This window comes from Vipera ursinii, assembly GCF_947247035.1.
Source record: "Vipera ursinii genome assembly, chromosome: 1".
NCBI lineage: Eukaryota > Metazoa > Chordata > Lepidosauria > Squamata > Viperidae > Vipera > Vipera ursinii.
In genome coordinates, this window is record NC_139512.1 from 85639760 (window position 1) to 85662599 (window position 22840).

Below are 22840 nucleotides of genomic sequence, written 5' to 3' on the forward strand. Positions count from 1 at the left end.
TATCCGATTGCTAAGGATAATAAATTAAAGCATGCTTGCATGTATGTTATCATGATGAAATAATGAGTTTGAGTATTCCTTGTCAGTTTCTTAATATTTTTTATGCCGTGGGAGCATTTCAGCCTAGTCCAGCAGTGGCGAACCTATGGCACAACTGCCAGAGGCGGCACTCTCTGTAGGCATTCACACCATTGCCCCAGGCCCATCTCTCCTGTGGCACCCTCCTCACCAGCAGCCCCCCCCCCAGAGGAGAGTCACCGCCCCTGAGCATAGCTGGCGTGGAGCAGTGCAGCCAAGGACATGGCAGCCGGGCAGCAGGGACAAGACTCTGCCCTTGTGACCCGTTACACGCAGATGATGCTGTGGGGTGCAGGCAGAGGGCATGGCCGCCATGTTGCTGCTGGTCCACCTGGGCAATCTGCAGTGGGTGACCCTGCGGGTGGGCGGGAGTGGGCTGGCCCAGAGCGGGAGTGGAGCAGGGGCAGGTGGGGCCAGTTTTGGGGCACTCGGTCTCTAAAAGATTCACCATCACTGGCCTAGTCCATAATAGATCTGTCACTACTCTAATAAGCTTTTTATGAATTATATTTATGCAAAAGCTGCTTGTGAGAAAACAATTATTTTAGAGAAAGAAAACCTTTCCTTTCTCCATCAAAACAGACTAGACGCTCTAGGGAGATGTTTGCCCTTTGTATTTTTTCATTTATTAAAAATAATTACTTTAAAGTATGTTGCCCAGTTAACTCTGGAATGTCTTTTAACTAAGTAATATTTAAGTAATTCCACATATCTTATTAATAATTAAAGGTTACATCCTTAAGTGAAAATATAGCATGTTCTTTTCTTTCCCAATTATAAACAATTGAGGAAGATCTGTTTTATTATATATAATTTTTTTCTTTTTCATTTCTTTTCTTCATTTTACTGAACAGTAAGGTATCAAATACCATATATTACTCTTCACGCTAATATAAAATGTTAAGTGGAGGAGGTTTTTGAAATTGCAAGAGACAGTTGCCAAGATTTTGAGCGCTTTTTAGAAGGATGTTTTCCATGACCAAAATTTGTACATAGGTTTTCCTTAATTAAGAAAGTATAGAAAACATTGTTTCAAAACATATTGGCTTCAGCAGAACAAGTAAACAAAATAACTAAACGCATTGAGTTAATTCCAGATTTTGTTTCTCCTGATAAGTAGGAGTCAGTTTTGCTACAACTTTCTGAAAATATATGGAAATTATTCTGATGGAAGGAGAAGAGATATTAATACAAATAATCTCTATGGCCCTTTCCATAGGTGGCCTACACATATTTTTTTCCAAATCCTACTTGTAATACATGTGAATATTTTTAATATGGGATTGTATACGGAATGAAAGCAAATGCAACATTTCTGTGAGTTTTTCTTTTGTATTATTGAACCATTCATCAGAAACAATCTGCTATAGTATCTTTTATGAAAGTTTTCTTTCCTCCATAGCACCATTTAAAGAGTTTTGGGACTTCAGATACTGAGTTATTAGGTTATGGTTACTTTCTCTGGAAAATAATTTATTTGACATATTAAATACATACAAATAATGTTGAAATTATCAACATTGGTTAGATTGTTCATGCTGTCTTCATGTAAAAATTGCTAAAATAATGCATGTAGTTAGTATTACTAAGAAGCAGCTGTGACAATAATTTTCAATAATATCAATGACAAATATTTTGTTTAATTTTTAAACCAGGGCTTTTCAACCTTTTCACCCATTGTACCACTTTTAGGATATGGCAACATCTGAGAGCCTCCAGTCACCTAGCAAGGTGTCAAAAACTTGATAACCAAAAAAAATGATGAAGTATAGGTAGTCCTCGAGTTACAACAGTTCGCTTAGTGACTGTTTGAAGTTACAATGGCACTGAAAAAAGTGCCCCGCAAGCCACCGCCGAGCAAGACACCTGTCTGCCCGCCCGGCGGTGCTCTTCCTCCTGTCCGAGGTTTTCATTGTTGTGAGCATTTCTGTTGAGGATTGGCAGTGGGGGTAGGGTGGGGGGTGTTTGGTTTTTATTCCCCCCATCTGCTGGGTGGTTGCAACAGGTTTTGGTCACTTCACATGACCCTGGGACACTGTGATCATCATAAAGAGCCTTGGTGGAGCAGTGGGCTAATGCCTCCTTAAGTAACACCAGCTGCCTGCAATTAGTGCAGATTCGCATCCCACCAGGCTCAAGGTTGACTCAGCCTTCCATCCTTCCGAGGTAGGTAAAATGAGGACCCAGATTGTTGGGGGCAATTAAAGCCCTAATAAGCAGGCATATACATAGAATGAAGGCTACTGCTAAGCTTGTAAGCCGCCCTGAGTCTTCGGAGAAGGGCGGGATATAAATGGAATTAAAATAAATAAATAAAAAATAAAAAAAAATATGAATCAGTTGCCAAGCATTTGAATGTAAATCACAAGACCCTGGGGATGCTGCAACGTTCCAGCTGATCGGTGCTTCTTCTGGGCTCAGAAGCACCAGGATCAGCACCAAGCTCCAGCTAGAGCCTGGCACTGATCCTGATGCTTCCACTGAGCCATGACAGCCCCGAAGAAGCGCTGATCCTGGCACTTTCACTGAGTCCTGACAGCCCTGCAGCTCTAGCCATCTCTCACTCAGGCTTGTGCGGTGCTGCCACCGGTTCAGCTCATTCCCCTCCCCCACTACCACTTTTCTAGAATGGTTGCGTACCACCTGCCAGGTGCCAATGTATCACAGGTGGTACCCATACCACTGGTTGAAAAGCCCTGTTCTAAACTAATGCTGATAATATACTTAACAGTGTAAAGACCCACCAGTTTTATAGATGCCTCAGCTATTTTCCACAGAACTGTTGCAAAAGATTTCTGGCATTAGATGTGGGGTTTAAGAAAAGATCCCATCCCTAAAGTTAAAAAAAATGTTGCCCAGCTAACACCACAAAATACATTGATCATTTCATATAAGGCAGAGATTTTTCCCCCATGTATTTTTCATGGAAAGTATGAACCAATGGCAAGAAGCAGGATTGTGACACAGTACCTTCTCAACTAGGTTGTTGTCTTCCACTGTGGTAAAACATGTTCTCTTGCCAGCAGTAAACTAAGATTCAGTTGCCAATCTAGTTGTCTTCTCTATATCTGGATGTATATGGGAAGAAGGAATTTTGCTGTTTTGCTTCAGGAACTAAAGTATCTTTCCCTAGCCCAAGGGGACTTGGTGCTGATGACATAGCCACATGTATTTGGCATAAAGAAACATCTAGGAAACATAGCTCTTGATTGGAGATCTGGATCATTTGAATAGTTTGATTCAATACAACTTGGAGTGCTATCAGGATACCACAACTGAAAATCACAATTCAGTTCAAAAACAACACTGATAAATTTTCAATTCAGTTCAAAATGACAGTGATAAATTTGAGCTACAGTCCATGCTCGCTGATCATTGTCCTGCTTTGAACTGAGTTGATGCTAATAATAATTCATACTTATAGTGAACTATATAGTTATACATAAAACCTAATTTTTTTTAAAAAAAACACATCAAGTTCTTTTAGAAAGGAATCAGTAGGAAGACAGAGATTCTGTGAGTGAGATGGGCGGTTTTTAAATCTAGTTAATAAAAACATTTTTAATACTAAGATATAAATATTTTCTCCCATTATGTTTGGGACAATCTACCTTTCTGCAAAGGCCAGAACATATCATTGTGGCTTTGCCTGTACATGCAAAGCCTGATCCCTGTCACATGTGTTCTGATTTTTCTTCTGTGCTTGGACACGTAAGAAAATGTGAATTTTTAGCTTATTTGTAATGTGTGATAATTTAACCATCTATTCATATGAACTGGACCAAACTGGCTAGATAACACCACTAGCTGAATGGCAAATGATTATAGAGCTGTGGTGGTGCAGTGGTTAGAATGCAGTATTGTAGCTCAACTCAATGCTCACTGCCAGGAGTTCGATCCTAATCGGGCTCAAGGTTGACTTAGCTTTCCATCTTTCCAAGGTTGGTAAAATGAGGATCTAGATCAGGAGTGTGAAACTGCCGGCTCGAGGGCCAGACGCGTCACAAGGAAATGGCGCCCACCCCATTGCCATCAATGGAGAAAACGTTCTGATACGTCACACGACGTCATGTGACGTTGCAAGTTTGACATGTCTGATCTAGATTGTTGGGGGCAATATGCTGACTCTTGTTAAACCACTTAGAGAAGGTTGTAAAGCACTGTGAAGTGGTATATAAGTCTAAGTGCTATTGCTAAGTGCTATTGCTATTATTAATATTTTCAGCATTCCTTCCCTGGGAAACTCCAGCTTCCAATGTTTCTGCTGTAATTAGATTCCAGTATAGAATAACTCCTGCCTCAATTTCAGCCACAGTGCTTAACAGCATTCACAGCTCCAGTATAACTCCAATGCCGTCTCAAAAGATTGGTATCTGTTGGATCTAATACAGAGTCAAAGACAGAGGCATTAAAGAAAGTCGATTAAACAGTGAACTTTCACTACTCAGTCCATTTGGATCATCTACTAACTTTATCAGAAGAAACTTGAAAACTGAGACTAAAATGTTACTGATCTTTAAATGAATGTCAGGTTCTCATTGCTACCTGAATTGGCTGATTTCAGAAATAGTATGGTTTCCAAAGAAATATAGCCACAACAAAACAAAATTAGATTGGATTTAAGAAGGAAGCAATTTTATGCTTTCCACTCCACCCACTTGTTTCCTCTGTCTTTCTTTTCTCCCCCCCCCCAACTAGTAAAATCCTTTCTCTATAGAAAGAAGTATTGGATATTTAAAAAAAAGTGGGGGGAGAAAGAAAAGCTATTTTAAATAGGCCTTTGAAGATTTCAGTAAAGCTCAAGTTCAAATGTCTCCTGTTTCCTTTTGGAAGATCTGAAGGATTTGGGAAGGTGAACAAGCAAAGCTATAATTAAAGAACAGTTGATGTTAACTATCCCCTCCTGGTAGCATTCTAAAGCTACCTCCAAATATAGATGGCAAAAGAAAACTTCATCCCATTTTAGTTTTGCAATAGTTCAGATGCCTCTACAAGAGAGCAGGAAGAAAGGTCTTCAAAAACCTTGAGTGCCTGGATATACAGAAACTATTTTTTCAGAGGTTAGCTATTGTTTTATTTTTTTTCTTTGAGGATTCAAAGAACACACTCCAGAGTAAGTTATCAGATAACACTATTGCATAATCATTTCAGACATATCACTCTCAGAGTTCTCCATTCTGTCCCCTTTCCACTTTCCTTTCAAGTCCTTCCTCCTCCTGTCTTTTACATTCCTCCCTCTCTTATAAGAAAACAGCAAAAAAACCCAACATTTCTAATTAAAAAAAAATCACACACAAACACACATGTACCACACAAATATAATGATTTTACTAAGGCCACATAAGCATGTTACAAAATGCAAACATCTAACAAACCTGTCACTTCTAGTTGTCATCCCCTGGGTGAAGTTCACCTGAGAACTTATTGAGCTCTTCTCTTTGACACAGACCCCAAATCTTTCAGAGAAGAAAGCTCAGCATCTTGCAAAATGGCAGCCACCACATCAGAAGCTGAAGGGCTTATACTGAGATGAAATATTTCTTCATGCTTAATATTACCATCTCTAGTTTTCATTAATTCAAAGAAAGTTCCCAGCTTTAAGACTGCTATGTAACTGTAATATATGGGTGTTGTCAGCATAAAGCTATTATCTCCATACCTTCTGACATCTGAATTAATCATCTTTACTTCAAGATAAAGACTAGGAAGCTTAATATGAATGTTCTGAGAAAGATGCAGCTTGGCAGAAAACTCCTCTCTTTGTTTTTTTTTATTTTGACAGAAAGTGGAATTAAGGAAATAAAGAGAAAGAACCAAAGAACAACAACAAAAAAATAATAGAGAAAAGAAATAGAAAAAAATCATTTACAATCTATGTAGACAAACAAGAATTTTCAAATAACTTTAGAATAATATTTATTTATTTATTTATTTATTTATTTATTTATTTATTTATTTATTTATTTATTTAATGGGACTTATATGTCGCCCTATCTCCCAAAGGACTCAGGGCGGCTAACAACAATAAAATACAAGAGAATACAAATATTAAAATTAAAATTAAACTATATCTATAGCCCCAATTAATAAAACCTTAAAACCAGATTAAAAACCCTATTATCATCAGTCCAAGTCGGCCTGTTGGAAAAGAAATGTCTTAAGGTCACGACAAAAAGACCGGAGGTCTGGGGTCATCCGGAACTCCAGGGGAAGCTGATTCCACAGGGCAGGTGCCCCCACAGAGAAGGCCTTCCCCCTGGGGGTCACCAGCCAACATTGTCTGGCCGACGGCACCCTGAGGAGGCCCTCTGCATACAAAATGATTTTATATATAGCCATTTAATATTGTTATTAGAACACATAGTGCAAGTGGGTGTGGAACCTTCTTGGAACTGCTAAAAGTAGTTTACACACAGTCCTATGAGCAGTTCTAAGAAGGTTTCACACCCATTTGCACTACTCAGATGATCCTGAGGGCATAGATAAACCTTCGAGTGGCTTCAACAACTCTCAGAGAGAGTGTTAATAACCACATAACTGCAAGGAATATAAATCCTTCCATTCTCCATCATTCAATCAGAACTTCAGAAGCTTCTTGGACAAGAAGTGAAATGTCTTCAAGGAAAAACAAAGAAGTCCAGTTGCCTTTTGAAAAAGCACCTTTTGGGTTTCTGTAGGAAGCATAAAGTATCCTGCCAGCTGTTATCCTATATACGTTTTGTATATATTAGAGGAATATAAACAAACAAACAAACAACAGCAAACAGCTGGAAATAAAAGTTGATGTTTACATTTTGTTCCATTCTGTGTTGAGTTTTATAATGTTCCAGCTATATAAAATATAACAATATGCCATTAAAATAGCAAATAATTCCTTTTTCTAGTTCTTCTCTTTCCAGTGAGGAAGACTGCAGAGGTTTTTTTTAAATAGCAATGAAAACATTTTATTTTATTTTTATTCTTGGGACTAGATAAGAATGGATATGTTCAATGTTACAAGACTGAAAGAAACATGAAACAAAGTAATCCATAATGCCAACTGTTGGGCATTATTGGTAATTACTTCACAGAGATATCCAAAATGAGGAAAAATTGCTTAAATATTTGCACTGTAGCAGTAATTACTTGTGGCCATTTGTTGGATTAAACCATTGTTCATATATCTTAAAAGCAAAGTAGCTTGCTAAAAAGCAAGGCAGTTCTCTAAATGATAATACTTCAAATTCAGCATACATAACTAAACAAACATACATTTCTATAATGAGGTTGATAATGAATTAGGTGATAGAACATGGGAAACGGAGTCAAATACAGTATATTCATTTTCCACAAATGTGTTAAACAACAAATCATAAGATTGTAATATGCTTGAAGGCATAGTGACAAAATACTGAAATTTGTATCTGAGTTATTTGTCTGTGTTAACGGTTCAGATATATATTCCAAAAGATAAACATTAAAATATTGTAAATCCCATACAAATTCCAAAGTTTCACATTCAGTGTGTGAATACCTCTGTTCAGGAGAAGGAAATGAATGGCTGGCATACTTAATAGGCTTCTTTGATCCATCTTCCTCAATCTGTAACAAAATGGCATCAAGTCCAACAGGACTGGCATTAAACACAACAAATGTTGGTACCTTTATATTATAATAAGCCAGATTTACATTTCTTAATTAATGTAACTAATCTATGTATCTTTTAAATGCACCTTTTTAAAGACAATTACTGCAAATTTGATCAAGCAATTCCTTTTTTTGGATTAATAAGCATAGAGGCTTTGAAATATCTACATAACTAACAATAGTAATAGCACTTAGACTTATTGTATATACACAATGCTTTACAGCCCTCTCTAAGTGGTTTACAGAGTCAGCATATTTTCCCCAACAATCTGGGTCCTTATTTTACCTGCCTCAGAAGGATGGAAGGCTGAGTCAACCTTGAGCCCATGAGAATCGAACTGCTGGCAGTCAGCAAAATCAGCCTGCAATAATGTTGTCTAACCATTGTGCCACCATGGCTCTCTAAGAACACATTTCACACTTCCGGTTCTGTGCAGCAGTACAGCAGTTGAGGGGTTCGGGTCTCCATGCCCTTCACCTGAGTTTCTTCCTGTTAGGGGACCCTAAATGGGCCAAAAGCCACCCCAAAGAGGCAGCAAAGAAGGAGGGAAGTTCCAGGAGAACACGGAGAGATGGCAGTAGACCCGATTGGTCCAGGAGAAGCCTTCCAGAAACCAGCAGGAGAAAGGATAGCCTAACTTCAGAGTCTAGCCCAAGCTGCAAGCAACTGAAGTCAAAAGCACTATTTTAAGCTGATTGTAAAAAGTGTGTTTGAATCTGGGTAAGAATTTCTCTATCTTACTTATCAACTTTCTTGAAGGAAAAAAAATCCCAAGAAGCAAAAAACCTCCAAAAGTGAAGGAGGGGGATTTTTGCCCCACCCTTTTACTAATGGAAGCGGTGAATTAAACCTTTAATGGAGAACCAAAACATATTGAAATGAAATGACTATAAAACCTAAATTTGGATAAGTTTGAAATTACTGAATGGTTAAGATTTTCATTTTAAAGGCAATTTGTTCATTTTGAAAATTTGAAAAATAAACTGGTCCTGACATCTAGTGGTGGATGAAGACTATGACAGCTATGGCTTTCATGCAGGACTTGGCAAAATCTGGAAAAAAACTAATTTCTACTTGTGACCTTCAAAGCTCTAACAATAGAGAACAGCTGTGGAAAAAAAAAGAAAACAATCTGGGCTGCAGACAAAGTGAGAATTATAAACTTTAGGGAACAAAAAAAAACTTTTTTGAACTTTCTGGATTACAAGTATCTACTTAACTCTGACCCCAAACCTACTTGCAGAGAAAAAAAAATTGGATTCTTGGTTATCATAGAAAATCAGAAATTTATAGAAAAAACTTATCAAGAAAAAATAAATACTTTTCAAGAGGAGACATATGATATGTTGCAACTAATTCAAATAACAATGATTTCAAACCACAAAGAAATACAAAATAACTTTGAAAATATAAACTTTACAACAACAAAAATCCCAGGAAACAACAACAGAGAAGGAACAGATAAAACAGATAACTGAATACAAATTTGAGGATAAAGACTTAAAGATGGAACCTAACAAAACAAAGAAGTATGATTTAACCCAAGTGGAAAAAAATTACAAGAAATGTTGGATTTGGAAAAGACAACTTATACTTTAACACCACAAAACAAATTTGAGGATAAGAAAAAAGATTGGACAAAGTGGATGCCAGGAAAAACACTAGAACTGGAGAGACAAAAAATGATAAGAGAAACAGTGAGAAAAATAAAGAAAAAGATTTTCTACAGAAATGAATGGGCAACTGCCTCTTACAAAGATATTGTATTTGACTTACTTTTTATATCTACAGTAACACCTACAAGAATATGGAAAGATTCTTTGATTCAGCAGAACATATTGATTAAGAAAGATACTGGACAAAAGAAAAAAGGCTAAAGTGAAAATTAAGAAAATAGATGATGGGACCTATCAGAGAGTACATTTAAAAAAGTAACACCTGTTTGAATATGGTTAAAGAAATAGAAAGATTTTGGATATGAATTTTATTTTAAGAGGGAAGAGCCCCTCAAGGAACATAGTACTTTCTTTTTCTTCTTTCTTTTTATTTTATTTCTTGATATGAGTAATATAAAAGAATTGGAATGGCTTATATAAAGGAAATGTTTTAGATATTTAAAGGTGATTGATTTTAAGAAAATTACAATGGATTAAAAATATTTTGAATAAGAGTTAAAAGACTAGAGGACTAGATTTATTAAATGGAATATTTAAAGACTAAATATATTTTTAATTATGATAAAAAAGAACAAAAAACTTTTGGAAATAAATATATATTAGCTTACAGGAAATAGGGATTTTAAGTAGAATACTATTCTTTTATTTCTCTTTATTCTTATTCTTTTCTTCTTTTAGCCTTATTTATTCCTTAAGAAAGGTAAAAGTATTGGGTTGGCTTACATGAGAAAAAATAGACTTAAATATTCAAATGTAATTAACTTTGAGAAAATCTTAACAGTAAGAATGTTTTGAACATTGTGGGAAAAACAAGAACTGTAAACAGGATCTATGATGAGACAACCAGAATAACTAGATAGAAAAGAAATATAATATTGATGTGATTATCTGTAGTAATATTAGAAACATTTTTAGACTCAATCATCATTCACTAAAATAACAAGAATTGTATTAACAAGGTTGGTAAAAGAGAACATTATGGGAAAAAGAGGAAATCAAGTAAAGTTATGTTGATTACAGATTACAGATATCAATTGTTAGTGAATGTTTCTTAAATGTAAACCCAGACAACACACTGTTTACCAAATATTAAGGTGATTATGTTAAAAAATTAATAAAACATTTTTTTTAAAAAAGAACACATTTCACAATGTAGTTGCAGGTAGCTAGAATAGAACATAGAAAATCCAGATGTTCACGAATTGTGACCTGTATTAAGGTGTGTTATAAAAGTTGTCAAATTGTAAGATTCTGGTACTAACTCCATTTGCCAAAATGCTCTGTAGAATATAAGAGGTCTGAGCATTATGTATGTATGTGGCCATGAGTTGACAACAAATAAAGTCAGGATAAATCTAATAAATAAATAAATCTAATCTAGTAAATATCTATGCATCTTGCATAAGATGCTGTTTTTCATACAAGATGGTGCTCTTGTTGTTGTTAGTTGCGAAGTCATGTCCGACCCATCGCGGCCCCATGGACAACGTTCCTCCAGGCCTTCCTGTCCTCTATCATCTTCTGGAGTCCATTTAGGCTCACACCTACTGCTTCAGTGACTCCATCCAGCCACCTCATTCTCTGTTGTCCCCTTCTTCTCTTGCCCTCAACCTTTCCCAGCATTAGGCTCTTCTCCAGTGAGTCCTTCCTTTCTCATTAGGTGACCAAAGTATTTGAGTTTCAACTTCAGGATCTGGCCTTCTAAAGAGCAGTCAGGGTTGATCTCCTCTAGGACTGACTGATTTGATCACCTTGCAATCCAAGGGACCTGTAGGAGTCTTCTCCAGCACCATAGTTCAAAGGCCTCAGTTCTTTGGCGCTCATCCTTTCTTATGGTCCAACTTTCACAGCCATACATTGCAACTGGGAAGACCATACCTTGAATATATGTACCTTTTGTTGGCAGGATGATGTCTCTGCTTTTTAGTGTGCTGTCTAGAATTGCCATGCTTTCTTCCCCAGGAGCAAGCGTCTTTTAATTTCTTGGCTGCAGTCCCCGTCTGCGGTGATCTTGGAGCACAGGAAAATAAAATCTGTCACTACCTCCATTTCTTCCCCATCTATTGCCAGGAATTATGAGGCCAGATGCCATGATCTTGGTTTTCTTTTTCTTTTCTCTTTTTATTGAAAAGTTTTACAAAATTTAATAATAAACCCCCCCTTCCCATCAGCCCTCCCCCCTTCCCTCCCCCCCAGACTTCCCAAAGCAGAATACAGGGTATTATATGTAACAATCTTATGCAAACATATGCTAAATATCTATTAAAACATTAACAAACCTTCCACTTTTTAACTCCCTTATAACAAAACTAAAATTATTATGATAACACATCTATAATTATTAAAAATTATTCATAAACTATTTGAAATTTTTAGTCCCATATTTGTTTTGAATATAATCAATCCATCTTTTCCATTCCAAAATATATTTTTCTTGTGATTGTTCTTTCAAATATGCTGAAACTTTTGCCATTTCAGCCACATCCATCACTTTAAGTGTCCATTGTTCTATTGTAGGTAAATCTTCTTCCTTCCAATGTTGTGCCACCAAAAGTCTAGCTGCCGTTATTAAATGTAACATTAATTTAGTTTCTGTAACAGTACAATCTGAAATAATCCCCAGTAAAAATAACTGTGGAGTAAATCTTATCTTTTTCTTAAAAACTTTCTGAAGAATCCACCATATTTTTATACAAAAGGCTTTAACATTTTTACATATCCATCATATATGAAAATAAGTAGCTTCTTCACTATTACATCTCCAACACTTAGGTGGTTGGTTTGGATACATACATGCTAACTTTTTAGGGTCTAAATGCCATCTATAAAACATCTTATAAAAATTCTCTCTTAAGTTTTGCACTTGTGTGAATTTTACATTTCTAACCCAATTTTTTTCCCAAGTATCCATCATTATGGGTTCTTGAATATTCTGAGCCCATTTTATCTTACAATCTTTAACTAACTCCGATTCTGAATCTATCTCTATTAGTGCATTATATAGCCTTTTTATATGCGAGTGACTTTGATCTCTAATTTGCTTTATCAGATTTTCATCAACTGATCTTCTTTCCATCTAGCTTGTAGATGTGTAAACTGAAACCAAGTCTGTACTATCTTTTCTTCTTTTAAAACATTTAGAGGTTTCAATTTCAAAATATTCCCTTCCATCCTGAGAAGTTCTTTATAAGTAATCACATCTTGTTTCTGCTCCACATTTATATTTCCTATTGCATGTCTAGGTATTGCCCATATAGGTATTCTATTATTTAATGTATATTGATACTTTTTCTACACTCGAAACAAAGCATTCCTTAAAATATGAGTCTTAAAAACATTATCCACCTTTTTGTCATAAAATAGATACACGTCCCATCCATACAATAAATCATACCCCTCAATATTCAATATTCTTTCATCTGTTAAATTAAACCAGTCACTAATTGTTGATAGAACAACTGCATCATAATATAATCTCAAATTGGGCATCTTCAGACCCCTTCTCTCATGTGCATCTTGCATTATTTTAAGCTTTACTCTCGGTCTTTTCCCTGCCCAAATAAATTTATTAATACCTTTTTGCCACTCATTTAAATTTGCATCTTTCTTAAGTATTGGTATCATTTGAAACAAAAATAAGAATTTTGGTAAGACATTCATCTTTATAGCTGCAATTCTCCCCAACCAAGACAACTGTAATTTTTTCCAACTATCAATTTCCTTTTGTACATTTTGCCATAACAGTTCATACTTATTTTTATATAATTTCACATTCGAAGCTGTGATATATACCCATCTTCCCAAACAATATTGCCTTGAGTTAATTCTTCCATACGTTCATCCATGTTTTGAATATGTTGTGCCAACCCCTGAAATGCCAATAGAATATCTTCCCTTATTTCTTTATTATTAATCTGCATAGTTTCTTTAATTTCTCCAATCTCTTCTGACATTAACTCCAATCTATAATTCATTTTTCCATCTATTTTCTCCATCTTATCTTTTATTTCTTTTTCTATTTCTTTGGTTTGAGATTTCAGGGCCTCCTGCAAGTCTTTTAATGTCAAAGCTTGTGGGCATGACGCAGGGGGAGGCATTAAAGCCTGCAACTTTGATTGCTGTGCTGGTGAGGCCCCTGCACTCCTGGAGACCCCAGATTTTGATGATTTTAATGACATCTTGAACCAATAAGTATTATCAAATCAATAAGTTTAAAATCTTGCTGTTCTCTTCTTAAAATTCTTATAATTTTCTTGTAATTTACTTGTAATCCTTATAGTTTTTAATGTCCAAACAGCCACTTTCACTTTAAAAACACTTTAGATTCTTTGTTACAAAGAATCATTCAGGCGCCATCTTCCCTTTCTTTTAAAGACGACAGAAAGAAAGTTAAAATTCCAGAGTTAAAGTCTTATACTTGCTGATTATACTGCTCCCGTATCTGCTCTGCCTGCATCAGTTTCTCAAGATGTCAATCAAGTCCAGCAGGAGTGGATTCAGCGACTTGCTGTGCTTTAAAGCAGAGAAATCTTCCGATCTGGAGTATTTCCAGGCTTCGGGGGAGCTCTCACCCTTCAAGCCCCAGAATAAACACTCTGGGGCTCTAGGGGAGCTCTACCCCTACCCGGACTCTCCCCTTCCCCTCTTCGCCTGAGGGGAAGGGTTTTTAAGCCATGGAACAGCTGATCGTCAGCTGCTCCGCAGCTTTAACAAAATTGGAAGGCTGGTGGTCAATCCCAACCGTCCGCGCCGCTGAAGCGCCACCCGGAAGATGATCTTGATTTTCTTAATGTTAAGTTTCTTACACCACACCTTTAACTGCTCTTAGGTTGCTATAAAGATGGATTTAATCAGAACCTTGTTTTGTTACAAATAACCTGGCAGATACTCAACTTGTCCTTTCTTTTATTACTTCTACATTATTATTCTACTACGTACACTTTCTCTAACTCAGCATTCATAGCTTCTGCTGTGGTATATGGTATACATTACAGCTTCTGTGCAACAGGCACAATGCCCAAATCTATTGTAACTTTGTGAGAATATTCAGAAATTTGCAGGTCTTCCAGTCTTGCAACATAGTGACACGGCCGAAGGATTGCAGGGCTCTACATGCCACAGCTGGTTTCGCCCTGCCAGGGGACCCTAAATGGGTCTAAAGTTGCCCCAGAGAGGCAATGAAGAAGGAGCCCCCCCCCGCTGATCGCAAAATGATGGCGGTCAATCCACTCGATCTGGAGGAAGCCCTCCAACCCAACAGGAGAAAGGCTAGCCACACCTCATTGACTAATCCAAGCTACAGGCAGCTGAAGTCCAAAAGCACTAACTAGAACAATGGTGAATGGTGTGCTTCGAACTGGGTGAGAATATCGATTTTCTCCTATTTTGTAATTGATTTCCTGGAAAAGATCCCCAAGAAGAAAAAAAATCCTCTTAAAGTGAGAAGGGAGGGGACTATACCTCCACCCTTCCATAGATGGAAGTGGTAAATTAATGTTTATGGGGGACTGAAATATATTGAAATGAAGTTAATAATACTACAATTTGGATAAATCTGAATATTATGAAAACTGTTAAGATTTCACATCTGAAAGAGTATTGATGAAGCTAAAAGATAATAATTCTTTGTTTTAAAAGTTGGAAAATGAATAGACACTGACAGCTAGTGGAGGATCAGAGCATAACTACAGCTGCATTGACTCAGAAATTGGCAAGATGCCCAGAAATAGAAAAAAACTTGTTCCTTGAATCCCAGTAATTTTCAGCTAAATAAAGACCAGCTGGGAACAGAGGAAAGAAAACACAAGGGCCATCTACTACAGAGTGAGAACAACATTTGTTTTAAAAACTGTTGACCTTATGGGACTACAAATACTCACTGAGCTGTGATTTCTAAACCCAAGAATTGTTTTCAGAGAAAGAAAAAGCTTGACTCTTGGCTAATCTTCTAGGGGAGAATTTAATGAAAAGCTTTTAGATGGCTAAACATCCTGGATTGAAATTTTGGCTTGTTGATCATTCTAAGACCCCTGAACAGAACTGTTATAAAAGACTGCTTTTAATGATGCCTTGGCAATTGGAAATGCATTGGACTACAGAAGCTATATATAAAGATAAGAACCTTATAAGATTTGTTTTTTGGATTTTAAGATTGACTGGTTTGATAAGGCTAATTACAGAGACTATGGTATTGGTGAAAGACTGGAGGGGGGGGGGACAAAATGGTTATTGCATATCTACCTAAAAGTGAAAGGAAACCACACCTAATATTCCCTTCTGAAGGTCCTAGCCTGGAACATCAGAGATCTGCAGGAGCAATATTCTAAGACAAGGCAAATACTTTCCAGGAGGAAATGTATGCAATGGTGTGACAGATTCAAAGGACAATAGTTTCAAATCATGATGAAAGTAAAAACAGCTTTGATGACATAAATGAGCATATTCTCAACCTAAATTTACAATTAAAAAATTCTCAGAAAATGATGATAAAGAATGTACAAGCAAATCAGATAATAGAATGCAAACCAGAAGAAAGTGACTTAAATAAGGAAGCTACAAATGAAGAGAACTACAACTTAACACAAACAGAAGAAAATCTACCAAATTTTGCCACAACAATGAAAATGGAAAAGATATTTTATCTTAAACAAATTTGAGGATAAGAAAGAAGATCTAACAAAATGAGCTGCCAGGAGAATCATTAGAGTGTGGGAGACAAAAAGTGTACATCTTACTCAACTTGTTTCTCTTACCTTCAACACTTACAAAAATACAGGAATCCTCTGGCAAGTGGAACATAATGATTTGGAAAGCTACTTGGCAAAAGAAGGAGGCTAGAGCTAGATTCAAGAGATTTGATTCGATCTACCAGACGGAGTACTATATGACTAAACACTTTTTTGAATATGGTTAAAAGAATAGATAAATTTTGGATGCAAAGGGGTTCTACAGTAAAAGGGATAAGATATATAAATAGTATAGTATTTTTTAAAATACATGAAATGTAAAAATACTGGGATGATGTATGTGAATGAAAAGTTTGGATACTTAAAGGTAACTAATTTGGAGAAAATTATGACTACCAGAAAAGATGTTACATGTGGACATTATAAGATATATAAGTAGTATAGTATTTTTTATAATATATGAAATGTGAAAATATTGGGATGGTGTATGTAAATGAAAAGTTTGGATATTTAAAGGTAATCAATTTTGAGAAAATTATGACTGATAAGAATAGTTTGAATACTGAGGGAAATTTAAGCTTAAATAAGAATTTTGAAAACAGGACACATAGTGACTTAATAAGATGACTTTTACAAATACAATTGAAACATAAGTCGACCAGAAAATATATGGATGTTATTGCTATTTGTACCAACACAAAAAAAGTTTATATTCAATCTCATACGTATCTAAAATATTAAGAATTATGTTTGTTTAATGTTGACAAAGGAGAATACTATTGGAAGAAGAAATATATTATTGCTAATATATTGATTATGGAATTATGGGAATTAATCACTATTAATTGTTTTTAAATATATGAACCCAGACAAAACTCTGTTTACTAAGCACTAAAGACTGTTACTGTAAAAAAAACCAATAAAATATATTTTAAAAAAGATGGATTTAATCAGAATTTTGTTTTGGTACAAATAACTTGGCAGATACTCAGCTTGTACTTTCATTTATTACTTCTACATTGCTATTCTACTACATACACTTTCTCTAACTCAGCGTTCATAGCTTCTTCTGTGGTATAGGGTATACATTTCAGCTTCTGTACAACAGGCACAATGCCCACATCTATTGTAACTTTGTGAGAATATTCAGGAATTTGCCCAAGCTGTTTAAACAATAAGCTGTACTGTTCCATCAGTTGATCCATTTGACTCTGAGAATGAACAGTGGCGCTTGTAATATGATTCACAGAGTCTCCTTTCTGAAGAATAGGCAAAATAGCTTTTGGGCCAAATAATAAACTCTAGAATACCTTTGATAACGTACCTAAACCATCAACCACATTATTGTTCCAAACTGCTTGTGCTGTGAACTAACCCAAGCACATAGGTGGGTGAGAGTAATTAGAACCCAAAGTTACTGGATAGCAAAAACTTTAATATCTTGCTTAAAATGCTACATAACAATGTTTGTTGCAAATAAAATTCTGCATACAACCAGCTTCCATCACCATCTCTAATTACTTTTCATTAGCACTCACAATTTATTTTTTTCTTCAGGACTGACAAAATAAACTAACTCTGCTTCCTCGCTTTTATCTTTTATCTTTGGTTTCCTAACAACAACAATTGTTACCTTGCTCTTTGCACGTTTTATGACCAAGTTATTAAATGCATCTCAAGTTATGAAATGACCAATTTCTTTTTCAACTTAAACAGGTTGTGTTTAACACAACAACACAACAAGCTGTTCTCTTCAATATTGCAATAATCCACAAGGAATTTCTTCCTGGGACAGATTCTCACTCTCAGACACCGACTACATTTCCCCCAGCCTTATAACTACTCTTTGCTGATGAATCCAATCAATGGAAATATCCACAAAGACACTACCTATGGATGCTTTCAAGCAGCTTTCATCTTGAGCATTTTCATATTATTTGACCATGGTAACTGCTTTATCGGATGACAAATCTTCCTGCTGGAAATATTTATCACACAGCATTTTATTTTTCCACCACATGATCTCAAATTACATCAGCTTTTAAGTCTCCCTATTCCTATGAATCTAATTCTTTAATTTCATTAGATGCTGGTATTCTATGTTTATCCAAATAGTTTCAGTTTGTGAACATTTACTTTTTTCTTCTAATATGCAGGAAAAAAAAGTTGTGCTGGAGCTTCCAAGTAATTCATTAGTGTAATTCAGTAGTGTGGCCCTTTGATTAGCATCTTCTTCGTCTATCTCATGTTTCTATGGTCCCCTACTGATCAAACGGTCAGTTAGCTCCTATTTCTTGGGTCTATATAATCTATATGCTCCATGAGGGCAGGAAGATACCAGGAGCTTTAGCTATTCTGGGTAAGTCAAGGTACACATAATAGTATACTGTATATAGTTATTCAATTTCTCATCAGACTTTCAGGGAAGTCTTCCAATATCTACTCTGGGTCTAAAAACTGGGAGCAGATCTGACAAACTTTTTTTCTCTCAATGTGAATATCTGACTCCTGTCTATCTAGTGAAAGAGATCACATCAACTACTTCTAGCTCCAAACGTTATGCATATGACACTACAAATATCCATACAAAGGAAACTTTCCACATACTGCTGTGTACATAAAAGATTCCACATAAGAAATGGTACAGATGAAACAGAATTGTTGTGGTGAGGACTCCTTTGTGTGTATAATGTATGTGCAAAGGTCTCTTCTACACAGAAATTCATGACCTCAATGGGAAAGACATCACCTCAAATGGTTCTGAAGAAATGTTGAAATACACACACACACACACACACACACACACACAGACACACACACACACACAAACACGTACACAGGAATTAAAATGAGATGTTAAAATCTAATTTTTATGGAATAATCTTAAAAGTAGTACAAGAAAAATGAGAACTTGATCACCTGGAATGTTATATTAGAAAGAATGAAATGCTGCTTAAAGATGTAATATAATTCTAGCAGCCGAATACCCAAGCTGACAATACAGCTAAATCACTTTGACTGCAATGGGAAGAAGGTGTAATTATGCACCACTGAATTCAAAGAAATGCCGACTGTTTCAAAGAATGGGTGACTGGAAGAATAATGGATTGCTTTGATTTTCGACAGAAAAATTTGGATACCCAAACTGGAAGAGACCTTCCCCAAGATACGGGAATAGTTTACATCAATTACAATTAACTCCCATCAATTATGGGAGACTAAAGGATAGGGCATACTCAACCTAATTCCATGCCAAGAATTTGCATTCATCTTTTGCATTTCACCACAACAAACTTTTTCTTAAATTGACCTTCTTAGAAGCTAATCCTGCAAGTCACTCAGTATCGTGCTTAAACTGAAGGCCGTTAAAGCCGACTTTTCTCTCTTTTAAATCTTGCTATCAAATGCAGCGATGTTCTAGTTTGGGAGAAAAAGAAATAACTATAAACTTTATAAAAGAGGATTTCTTTTGAAGCCGTATTCAACATCTCTAGTGTAAACAACTGGAATATACTAAGTAGGATAGTTAAATAGCTCAGCACATAACTAGATGAAAAGTAATAGAGCACTCTTAAAACTAGAGTAATATCAGGGAACAGCTAAGAAAATCATATATTTTGTTGTATGTGTGTGCAAGTGTACATACCGGTATACATATAAAGAGTTCCTTGTACAAGACATGTTAGTTTCCAATTGATAATAAGATTTTCAACAATAAAACTGTTTTTATTAGACAGCCAATTTTTAGATATAAATATGTATAATTAATCAAAGCAATACCATCAGCAATAGCCTTGCATCATATATTCTATTGGTGCTGTTGGCCATCTGTTAATCAGCAAGCACTAAGAAGAATATTTACTGGATGGGTGAGTTACAATGGATATTCCAAAATCTCTTGCAAAGACGCATCATTTCAGCAGGATTTAGGTAAACAAAAAATTGCATAACTCTGTGGAGGCAAGAGGTATACTACATGGAGCAGTACTTTATTAAGTTGTAAGGACTGGTTTTATGTAAATCAATATTCTTCAAAGCACCTGAAGGCCGGACAAGAAGCAACGGATGAAAGCTAATCAAGGAGAGAAGCAACCTAGAACTAAGGAGAAACTTCCTGACAGTTAGCACAATTAACCAGTGGAACAACCTGCCTCCAGAAGTGGTGAATGCTCCAACACTGGAAGTTTTTAAGAAGAGACTGGACAGCCATTTGTCTGAAATGGTATAGGATTGGACTAGATGACCTCCAAGATCCCTTCCAACATTATTATTATTATTATTATTATTATTATTATTATTATTATTATTATTATTATTATTATTATTAATAGATTAGTGAATTCTACCACATTATTCCATTTATTCAGGATACTCAGTGACACATGTTGATACTTGTTAAAGAACTCCAACATTAAGTGACCATACTAATAAAACAATTTTTCTTTGAGATGAATATTGATCACAAGAAGACTGCTAAAACAATACCATCTGTATCTAAAAGGTAAGAGCAAGAGAACCAACCTAACTTATTTGAAGAGGAAAAATGAAGGAGAGGAAATCTTGGCATTATATTGGTCACAAGCTGAACATGAGTAAGCAATGTGAAATTGCTTCAAAAAGAACTAATGTAAATTTATGCATCTTGGATAAAACCATATTTCCAGTGTTTAAAGCATAATAACTACTCCTGTGTCATATTTTAAAAATGCATAATATGCTAAGGAACTCAGCATATTACAAACCACACTTAACTTAAAGGAAAGGCATGAAAATATATTTCAAGCCAAAAAAGTGTTAGACAACACAGAAGAGGGCAGAGGCAAGGTTTCAGAAGGCAAAACAAAATTCAATGGGATTAAGTTACAGAGGTACAATAGATTCCATTTAAACATTAGTGTAAAACTCTTTCACTTAGAAGATGATGGGTTATTCCTTCTGTTGACTTTGAGCATGACAGCAATATGTTCTGTAAGCACTAGCCTTGGAGTTTCCGAGGTTGTTATGTTTAGATGTGTCTTACCTGTCCATCAGATTTATCATCTAGAAATGATGGCAGCTGTAGTCACAGCACATTTAGGAGTCACTAGGCTGGAGAAGCCTAGCCTGCATGATCGGTTCTATTTTTGTGTTTGGAGTCCTGCCAGTGTAATTGGCTAGGCTAGTCAGTTGGCTAAGGATTTGGCTAAAGATTTAATGAGAATGGTTATGCAATGAGTCAATGTTGAGAGCTTTAATTATGTCATCTCCAATGGACTATAATTAGTACATGAATACAGTTTTTCATCTTTGGTAGTCATTTTTTTGACATAGATTTCAGGAATGAGTACAGTCTTTTACTGTATGCCTCTGCCTATGTACAAGCATTTTGCTGAGCAGTTTTTCCAATTCAGGGGCTAAAAGTAAAGGGGATGGAGATTATTTTATAATTCAGAATAAGGGTTTAGGAGAGTGTTCAAATTACAGAAGGAGTGGAAGGGGCAAACTTTTTACCATTCCCCCACTATTCTTGTTCTCAAAAGGACAAATCATACTCTACTAATATTGGTGGGGAAAATCAGGATTGGCCTTTTCCCCATAATTCAAGCACTGGATTTAGGATAAAAATACTGTGGTCAAATCCAATCCAATCCAAACCCAAACCCAAACCAAACCTTTATTATGGACATAGACCAGCAAAGATACACCACTGTCATGTAGAACACAACATGCTCTATTAATATTAATGTATCGGGTCGAATCCCGAGTGCCACGTAACAGAGTGAGCGCCTGTTACTCGTCCTAGCTTCTGCCAACCTAGCAGTTCGAAAGCACATAAAAATGCAAGTAGAAAAATAGGGACCACTACGGTGGGAAGGTAACAGCGTTCCGTTCGCCTTTGGCATCTAGTCATGCCAGCCACATGACCATGGAGATGTCCTCGGACAAACGCTGGCTCTTTGGCTTTGAAATGGAGATGAGCACCGGACCCCAGAGTCAGAAACGACTAGCACGCATGTGTGGGGGAACCTTTACCTTTACCTTTAATTTTTTGCACACAGTATCTCCATGAAATTTCTAAGAAACTAACTGTACTTTATTTTATAGAAGTCTCTGGCATGTTGTTCACGATAAAAAATCTTATTGCCTGGACTGTGGGTGTTCTCATCTTACGACTGCAACAGGGTCTACCTGTACTCCAAATTCATTATTAAGCAATGTGCTTGTCATGTGTCAGCATCTGTCTTTATTATTTTTCTTTGCCATGGTTGTTCAGTGAATCACTGTGGTCATTAAGGGAGAAATCATGTGACAGCAACTTGAAGTCTACCCTGCCAATTTCCCCAAAGACTTTGCTTGTGAGAAGCCAGCTGGGAAGGTGGCAAATGGTGATCACGTGACCACAGAATGCTGCAACTGTTATAAATGCACAATGGTTGCCAAGTGCCTGAATCACGATCATGTGACATGGGGACACTGCAACAATTGTAAGTGTGTGATACAAATCACTTTTTCAGTGTTGTCATAGCTCTCAACATTTGCTAAATGAACGGTTATTCAGCAAGGACCGCCTGTAATTAAAGAAGTAACTTTTGATTTTGTTTGCAGCAATTACAAACAAATTATCTCTCCTCCCTCTGAAAGATTTCATTACAGAGATTCTTTTAATCCCATTTTCAACCCTTTTTTCAATTAGCAAATCTAGAAATCTCCATTTCCCTTTTTTTTTCAATTTCCACAAAAGGTCCATAGGTTCCTAGTCTTTTATAATGTACTTATTGTTTTATCTCTGAGCA